This window comes from Gossypium arboreum, chromosome 10 (genome assembly GCF_025698485.1).
Source record: "Gossypium arboreum isolate Shixiya-1 chromosome 10, ASM2569848v2, whole genome shotgun sequence".
Classification (NCBI taxonomy): Eukaryota; Viridiplantae; Streptophyta; class Magnoliopsida; order Malvales; family Malvaceae; genus Gossypium; species Gossypium arboreum.
Window position 1 is genome coordinate 31,628,471 of NC_069079.1, and position 10,110 is coordinate 31,638,580.

The following is a 10,110-nucleotide window of genomic DNA, read 5'->3' on the forward strand; positions in this document are numbered from 1 at the left end:
TACTTTTGAGATGTACTCTTATTTTATTATGAACTAAACCCCTTAAATACCTAAGGGGGATAAAACCTATGATGGATCTTGTTATTATTAACTGAACTGTATGATAAATACTTGATTTGTTCTTAATTATGTGTTCTTAATGCTTGAGTTAATATTCTGAGTATTAATTCATGATTTGATGTGCTTATACAGAGGAGGAATAGACCCTGCCTAAGAGTAGATTTGGCATAATTAAGCGGAGTTGATCGAACACCTAGAAATAGGGTTACGAGATTTTACCGAATTAGGGTGAAACCTAATATGGGAGTCCATAGAGTGATTTACTGCTTTCCTAGGGGTTTTAATTAAAAAAGAAAATTTGATTAATTCAACTGAGGGTTAGACTTTATTAGTCTCGAAAGGGATAATAACATAGGTTAGGGAGTCTCACGGATCAAATCAAGTGAATAAATCGTCTGGTTCAGAGTCAGATAACAAGTAAAATCTAGGTGGATTCCTCCCTGGGTGTCGTCTTCATCAATTGCTTTTCTTCAAGTCTTTTTCCAAATTTTCTCTTTGCTTTAATTAAATCAGTTAATTAGTTTAAACAATTAGTTAATTAAAACAAACCCTTTTATTCTTAGGCTAGATAATAAAAAGATAGTTATTACTAGTACTTTTGGTTCCCTTGGGTACGATATCCCGGTCTTGCCATTACTATACTATTGCTCTATAGGTGCGCTTGCCTTTTCGTCGTGATAATAGTTAGTCTAGGTTTGATCTTCATTATAAATATTTATTACTTGTTACGAATGACGCGATCAAGTTTTTGGCGTCGTTGCCAGGGAACTGAAATATTAGGAACACTAAATTTTTATTACTTTAGCCATTTATTTTTCTTGCAATTTTATTTTATTTTATTATTTATTAATTTACTTTTTCTCTCTCTTGGCAGGTTTTTATAGTTTATGACTAGAAGAAACCCGTCAGGACCATTACTCTTTGACGAAGAAATCGATCGTAAAATCTGAAAAAATCAAAGAGAAATAAGGTGTAGTTTACGATACACGGAGAACGAGCGAGAAGACGATACTCAACCCCCAACCGAAGAGATGGCCGAAAACCCAGGTGATCAGCTGCCTCCTGCAATTGCAGCTAATCAAAATCCTGCTCCACGTACTATGTATGATTATGCTAAACCTTCTTTAACAGGAACTGAGTCTAGTATAGTAAGACCTGTTATTGCTGCGAATAATTTCAAACTAAAAACTAACACAATTCAGATGATACAGCAGTTTGTTCAGTTTGATGGTTTGCAGGATGAGGATCCAAACACGCACTTGGAAAATTTTCTTGAATTTTGTGATACATTCAAAATCAATGGCGTTTCTGATGATGCCATTCGTCTTCGGTTATTTCCCTTTTCACTGAAAACAAAGCTAAACAGTGGTTGAACTCGTTACCATGAGGGTCTATCACTACTTGTGAACAGATGACCGAGGAATTTTTACTAAAATATTTTTCGCTGGCTAAAACGGCTAAATTGCATAATGATATCTCTTCTTTTGTGCAGATGGATTTAGAAACACTTTACGATGCATGGGAGAGATACAAGGACTTACTGAGAAGGTGCCCTCACCATGGGTTACCGCTTTGGCTGCAAGTTCAAACGTTCTACAATTGTGTGAATCCCTCGACAAATCAAATGATTGATGCAGCTGTTGGCGAAACCATCAACAATAAAACACCGAAAGATGCCTATGAATTTATAGAGGAGATGTCCCTGAATAACTATCAGTGGCAAGTTATGAGGACAAAGGCAATGAAAACAACCGACGTCTATAACATCAATTAAGTCACCATGCTCTCAAATCAGGTAGAACTTCTCAATAAAAAGATTGATAGTTTTCTTGGTTCTAGCAGGTACATCCAGTAATGAGGTGTGACTCAAGTGTAGGAGGTGTGCATACAGAATATCAATCCTTCAATCCCACAACCGAAGAGGAACAAGTTAATTATATGGGTAACAGTAACTTTAGATCTCAAAATAACTCATACAGTAATACTTATAATGCAGGTTGGAGGAACCACCCAAAGTTTTCCTGGGGAGGTCAAGGAAATCCAAAGCCATAAAATCCTCATGGTTTTCAACAGCCACCTTATCAACAGGAGAAAAAACCAAACCTTGAAGAGATGCTTTCTAAATTCATCTCGGTGATAGAAACCCGTTTCCAAAATATCGAGACAGCACTTAAGAATCAACAAGCATCGATCCAAGGACTCAAAACTCAGATAGGCCAGCTGTCCAAACTAATCTCCGAATGACCACAAGGTAACCTACCAAGTAATACTGAACCTAATCTGAGGGAACACCTCAATGCAATTAGCACTCAAGATACGGAAGGATTCATTACAGCTGAGCCAGAAATACAGCAAGACAACATTATGAACAAAGGACGAGAAGAGGTAAACAATAATGATCCCAAACAGGTAAGTACAAATCATGAACCTCGTGTGCCATATCCTAAAGCGATAACAAAAGATAGAATAGAAGAACCATTCGGTAAGTTTGTCAAACTCTTAAAGAAATTACATATTAACTTACCATTTATTGAAGTTCTTTCACAGATGCCCAACTCAGTAAAATTCTTAAAGGAACTTCTAGCAATAAAAGGAAATTAGACGCTGTATCACATGTGGAACTCAATGCAGTCTGCTCAGCTATTCTAAAGAATGAGCTACCTAACAAATTGAAAGATCTAGGGAGTTTTACAATTCCTTGCTTAATTGGTAGTCTATCTGTGAATAATGCTTTACCTGATTTAGGGGCAAGTATAAATGTTATGCCATATAAAATGTTTAAATGACTAGGTCTCGGTAAACCCAAACAGACTAGGATGAGCATATAATTGGCTGACAAAACAGTTAGATTTCCTAAGGGTATTATTGAAGATGTTCTCATTAAAATTGATAAATTTATTTACCCATCAGACTTCGTTGTCTTAGATATGGATGAGGATAATGAGGTACCTTTAATTTTAGGATAACCATTTTTAGCAACTGCCAGAACCATTATTAATGTAGTCATAGGAGAGCTAACACTTCGTGCAGGTGATGACGCAGTAACACTCTAAGCACGCGACTCAGTCAAAACCTCTAACACTCAAGATAATGCTATAAAAACTATCGATGATAAAACTAATATTTAGTCGTCCTTGCAGGAACTTCCTCAAACAAAGACAACAGAGACAGTGCACTATTATCATGAAGAGAACAAAGACGTCCATGAAGAACGAAGACTACGGATAGAGGAGCTAGACGAATGGCGAGAACACAAACCGAGTACACATGATAAACTGAAACTATGCAAAAACAAGCCCGATACCTCTCCTATTCAACTTCAGGTCTGCGATACAGTCTTACTAGATGCCGTTGATCCTCACATTGTCCCTACCACACCAAATGAGGAAATCCCTCTTACGGTACTTTGTATTTTTCCATTCGGTACAGTGAAGGTGATTCATCCTAAGTTCGGCACTTTTAAGGTAAACAACACTCGTTTAAAACCTTATTTTAAAATTGACAATAGGAATGAGGAGTATGAACTCCTCGAACCACCATGATCATTAAACAGAGAGGTAAGTCGAGCTTAGACTATAAATAAGCGATTCTCGGGAGGCAACCCGAGCACTAACATATTTTGATTTCTTTATTTTTATTTTCTCACACTTCGAATCAATTAACTTAATCTTTAAATTGCAAAGTTTTTTAGCACACACGGCTAGGCAAACTGGCTTGCCTAAAGCCGTGGCCAAATAGGGGAAGAGACACGATCGTGCGAGATGGCCATGTTGAAGTAGGACATGATTTCCCCTAAACATGGGGTGCGATAAATCCCCACGATCGAGCGACATGGCTGTAGGTGAACTTGATAGGAAAACACGGGTGTAGGAATGAAAACCCATGGGTGTGCCAAGGATAAGGCTCGTTTCTGTTTTTTCGACAAGGACGTGTGACACGCCCGTGCCCTTCAGCCGTGTAAAACAATCCACGGGCGTGGAAAAAGTGAACAAAGCTAGGCACGGCCGTGCGACATGGCCGTGTGCCACACACGCCCAAGACACACGGGCGTGGGATAGTAGCCGGGCATGACCTAAATTGAAAACTTCAAAAAACACGGGCTCACCCTCAAAGTACACGGGCGTGGCCCTAGGCCGTGTGACCCTTCCCTATATAAAAAACCACTATTCATCTTCTTCCCCTTTTCAAAACCCTAGCTGAAAACTCCTCTTCCCCACTCCCTAATCCTTATTCCGGCCACCATTCCCAAGATTCTCGATTCCCCAACCCTCAAACCACCCTGAAATCCATTCCCCTTGCATTAATCCCCACTTTCCCCTCTCTATACCCTCAATTTTTCCTCCACACGGCTATACCCCCGCGTCACACGCCCGTGCTTGACATCAACACACCTGTGTGACTCCATACAGCAGCCTTTAGTTCACTTTCTCAAATTTATTTTTCTAATTTGTATTGTTACATTAGTGTTTTACATGCTTTACATAGATATTGTAATATTTTACTTTAGACAGGTAAAGAATTTACCTTAGAATTTTCTATATTTGAATTTTTTAAGCCATTAAATAGCATATACTAGTTTTGGGCCTCTTGCTTAACTACTGATGTATCTTGGATTCTATCAATGCTCATATATTTTCAGGTACATTATTTCATCATCAAGAGGAAAGAAGGTCGCGGTCCCATCCCCAAAGAGACGTAGGGGACCGGGTTCTTCCTCAGTGCGTGCTACAGACAAACTTCGGCACCCGTTCCTTGAATTTCCACAAGCTTCGCAGGAGGAGCTATTTCAGATACTACGCGCACGACCCATCACCACAGGTCACTGCATCGACTGGGTTGCCGTAGAGCAAGTCTAGCTCGCTGACTCCATCCGCGCCCTCCTGTCCACAGACCCATGGGAACGGTTCTTCGCTATTACCGAGCCCACTTATTTAGAGCTAACTTTAGAATTATGCTCTACTTTTCATTTACAGGTGGTGATGACGAATAATGACGACCTAGGCACCATTCACTTCCGATTAGGCGGTTTAGTTCATGCGAAGAGTGTCCCAGAGTTTGGAGTTGCTCTGGGACTTTACACTGATAAGTTTATAGAGGAGGAGGACATGAATGCACTCCCACGCAATATCCACATCTCCCCCTCCTTGTGCTGGAAGGCTTTGGCACCATTCTTTTCCACCTACGACCCCAGCCGCTCAAAGGCCTCAGCTCTCCCCCCCTTTCCTACGATATCTCCATGCCATATTGGCACACACCTTGACCAGAAGGAGAGAGAGCACCAACGTCGTCACCACCCACGATGCCTACTATTTATGGTGCATGGCGAATGCACACGTGATCGACTTAACATACTTTATTGCTTTCGCCATTCGCCATCAGACCGAGCGGCATAAGAAGGGAGTGATCTCCATCGACCCCTACGTGACGCACCTTTCCAGACACTTCGGTCTCCTCAACACTGCGGCCCAGTCATCAGCGCTTACCTGATAGGTCAAATGTCCCCACAGGACATCACAACTATGTTACACATGAGGATGATCGAGCGCCGACGTGGGACCGATCCTCCTCAGTACTGTCTCTCGCATGCCATTGATGAGGAGGATCTTGAGGATATCCCTGATGATGTTCCCCCACAGCATGAGGAGCCTTCTACCACACCACCTAAGGAACGACCAGCTTATGCGGCTGCTTCATTGGCACACCTTTCTGACCGACTCGCCCATTTCGAGCAGTATTACACTACACAGTTCAAGATGATCCACGAGCGAGATCGGCGACAGGACTGACAGATGGACAATATACAAGCCGTAATGCAGCAGTTGTGCCAACACTTCCACATCGCCACTCCAGCACTACACCTGAGGGCCCTACCGACGAGGATCATTGACTCCTCCTATTTATTTTTTATTATTATTTATTCTTTTTTATTTTTATTTTTATTTTTATTTTTCTTTTGATTTTCATTTCAATTTTATTATTTTATTTTGAAAGACATATCTATATTAGTAAATTTTACTTTTTCCATTTTCTGGTATTTCTAACAAGTAATTCCACTATGCTCTCTTCCACACTAACTCTTAATAAACTCTTGATGATTCTACAGACTTTCAAGCAAAGCTGCTAGGAATATTTTATGGAATGAGGAAACAAAAGGGAAACAATACCTCACGAGTGCCATTTCAACGACCCAATTTCTTTATCTAGCCAAGAACAATGGCAGCTACCACTTTCCCCGAACACTCCATCCTCAGAATCAAGCTCCACATCCATATAACAGGGAGTTTCACCTTCTTTCCTCTTATAATTTTCTTTATTTTGAATAATCTATCTTTGTACATTTAGGGCAATGTACATCTTAAGTGTGGGGGGGTGAACATGAAACCTAACTTTTTGCATTATTCTCAAATCTCTGAATTTGGTCTTGTGCTCAAGTGGTTTTCTCATAATATTGATAGAATGAATTCTGATTGATCTATAATTATTGTTGATATGTGAATTAGACCAAGGGAATTATGCATGATTATTTAATTATAGGACCTTAATGAATCGAGCATGATAAGTTGATATTTTGAGAACTAAAATTTTTTAGATTGTTTTCCTAAATTGAGGTATTATCTTAAAATCTTAAGTATATAGGAATGACATCAAAAACCCAAATTTTTTGTGAGATTTTTGAGCCTTTTGAGCATATAGCTTTCTTTCTTGCTCACTTCTTTTGTGGATTGAGTGTGTCAACATTGAATTGTTATTCTAGAACTTGCTTCGATTATACATATCGAGATCACACGTATGATTTGATATACTGAGATGATAAAAGCACTTAGGTTTTCACCCATTTACTCCATAAAAAGCCTTCCCACATAATTAAACCCTTAGTGAAACCCTTTAAGCCTACTAACCTTTTTTCATTGATTAACCCTTATCATTAACCCATTAACCCATTATTGTTGAAATCCTCCTACTGAATTTGACCCTTTTTATCGAGATTGAATTTAATATTGTTACTTCGCTATGTTCACCATTTTTTGTCACTGAATCATGAAGTATGATTTCTATATTGTATCGACTTGATTTGTTCTTAAAAAAAATGTAATTCTCAGCAAGCTAAAATTGTCATGAACTCATGTAAAATAGTTCTAGATATTTGTTTGTGATTCAGTAATTAAGTTTTTGATAGTGGGGTAATATATTAAAATTATCTCGATTCTAACCTTTGTCTCTTCAGCTTGTATCCATACCTGTAACCTAAACCCCGTTACAACCATGCAAAGACCTTTTTGATTAGTGTATCATATCAATTACAAGTGGTGGAGATTTGATTTTCAATAAAACCTATGGTAATAACTTTTCATGTTAGACAATCGAGTGCTTAATCTTGAACCTTAAACACTTTGAGTGATTTGAGTGAATCTTTAGTGAGGATGTCATCTCTTGTATATTTAGGACTAAAGTTAATTACTTAGAGGAAGGAGATTACCTATGATTTTATTATCAAAATATTTGATTTAGATTGTTTGAGGTTTTTAATGCCCCTATAGTTGAATTCTCACCGCATGATTTTCGTGGAATAACTTGTAACATTATCGATGTGATTATGTGATTGAGAAGAATGAATTCTAGCAGTAAATGAGAATTTTGCTTGAGGACAAGCAAATGCTTAAGTGTGGGGGTATTTGATAAATGCCAAATTATACATATTTATCCCCAAATACTTAGCATATTTATGGATGTCTTTTACTAGATTAGTGGATTTTGGTGCTCTTAATCCGGTTATTTCATGTTTTGTACTCAGGAGAGCACTAAGAGTCAAAAGAAGCCAAAAATAAGCTAAAAAAAGGACAAAACGGACCAAATTGAAAAGATGACACGGCCTAAGCCTTGCCACACAGGCATCTCACGCGGCTGTAGCCTTTGGGGGTGTCGACCAACGTTTTCACGATTCACACGGCCTGGCCATTAAGCCCACACAACCGTGTGCAATTCAACAGATCAAACACGGCTTGGTAATCACGTCACATAGTCGTGGCACACGGGCGTGTCCCTGTGATAGCCCTAATTTGACCATAGTCAGAAAGTGGTTTCGGAACCACAAAATCGAGTCACAAAAATAAATAGATGTTATATTCTGTGCTTATTGTATGTCGAATTTGTATGTGTGAATATTTCGTGCCTTGATTTTATCAATTAGATGTTAATTTATAAGAAAGGACTCATGTGATAAGACCTAAAAATGTGATAGGTGAATTTTACAGTGGCCAAATAATGCATGAATTATTGACATGGGGGACTTTCATGTCAAATGGACCACTTTTAATATAGTGGCCAGCCATAATGATGTTTGATAGATAATATATGCATTTTATTTTAGCATTATAATAGTTAATGGCTTTATATTATGAAACGGAGAATATAAAAAAAAAAAGAAAGAAGAGAGAGCCATACATCCTTGCCTTGTTCTTGCCGAGTGTTTGTGAAAGAAAGAAGAAATATGCTTTGAGGATTTCGGCAATGGAGCAAGCTAAAAATTTAAGGTAAATTTAATGTAGTTTTTGTTAATTTTTAATAAATGTGTGATCCTTGTTTAATTAGTGTTAAAAGCCACATTAAAGTTCATCTTTTCTTCATTCTTCCAACCGACAATAAATGAGAAAAGAAGATAATGGAATCTAGGGAAGAGGCCAGTTACATGCTGTGGAAAAACCGTGAAATTGTTTGCTTAGGAGTTAAAATTTTGAAGGGGCATGGTAACACTTCTACACTCTCCGCTATCTATAGCTTTTTGTTGATAAATTCTGGTTAAGTTGTTGGTTTAATTTTGACCGAATGTGTGAGGGAAGGAACAAATTGAATTGTTGTAATCGGAGTTGGGAAATATTAGTAAGCTTTCCTTGAATATTTTTCTTTATTCTTTAGTGTTTGATAATTTCGAATCTGTTAAATTATGTTCAATTTTACCCCATTAATAATATTAATTGTCTGCTCTTTTTATCTTGTTCGGTGGAGGTGTAAATCTTTGTTGAATATTGCAATGATAAGGATGTTTAAAAAAGTGTATGTATGTATGTTTTATGGATTTTCCATTTGGTGTGTTAAAGTAGCGATGAAATTGTCATTTAAATGTTAATAAATGCGGTCTCGAGTGACTTTAAATCATGTTAATAATGGTTGAAGTTGCAAATGAATAAATGGTGACGTATTTATTAAGTCTGAAATTTGAGATAAGGAGTGTTTGATCTTTGCATGTATGACCGAATGCCAATTGATGTGTTAAAGGGGTTAATGTAATCATTATTGAAGGTATTAAATGAGAATAAAAGCAGAGTAAATGCTATAGGATTTATGTTTTAAGTGTTAGTTAATGAGTTAGTTATATGGTGATAAATAGCCGTATTAGTTAATGAGTTAGTTATATGGTGATAAATAGCCATATGTTTATATTATTAAAGTTGGTTTTAGTGGATTAATTGAGCTGCTGTAATGCAAGATTTGAATGCTATCTGAATTGATAATAAGTACTTAATTGTACTGCCATATTTTGTATATTAATGTTGTTTATTAAAGAGTATCTTAATGCTATCCAAATATGTAATCTTTGTAACTTTAAGTTTCATGAACAAATATAAATTCCTATTGTATTCATGTTGCCCAAATTGAAACGAATTGGATAATGGTTGTGTTTGCGTTGACCATTTGTGAGTAATAAAGATGTTTTTATTAATTGTAATTAAATGATAGGATGGTTTGAGTTCGAACTTGATTTGATATTTGAGTTAGTTAATATATATTGATTTATTATTATGTTTTAATTGTGAAAGAAATAGATCGATTATAAGCCAGGGATAAGAGAAGGACGTGGAATAATCATCTCTGACTTGAGGTAAGTTCTTAAGTGTTTGTGTTTGATTATGTTATATGCTTAAGAGTTGAATAGTCATAATTAAGAAGATGTTTGATTGTATATATATATATATACATATGTTTGTTGCGTTGAATGAATATTAAATTAGAGTTATGAGCTGTATGTGACTAGCATATCTAGTCGACTTTGAT

The 10,110-nt window shown here is 37.2% G+C and overlaps 1 non-coding gene across 1 annotated transcript; it reads right to left on the minus strand.

Moving 5' to 3' along the window:
* Positions 1–1,520: 1,520 nt before the first annotated feature.
* Positions 1,521–1,626, minus strand: LOC128283109 (small nucleolar RNA R71). The gene has a single exon (XR_008273451.1). It is a non-coding gene; the product is annotated as a small nucleolar RNA R71 (small nucleolar RNA).
* Between the last annotated feature and the right edge of the window lie 8,484 nt (positions 1,627–10,110).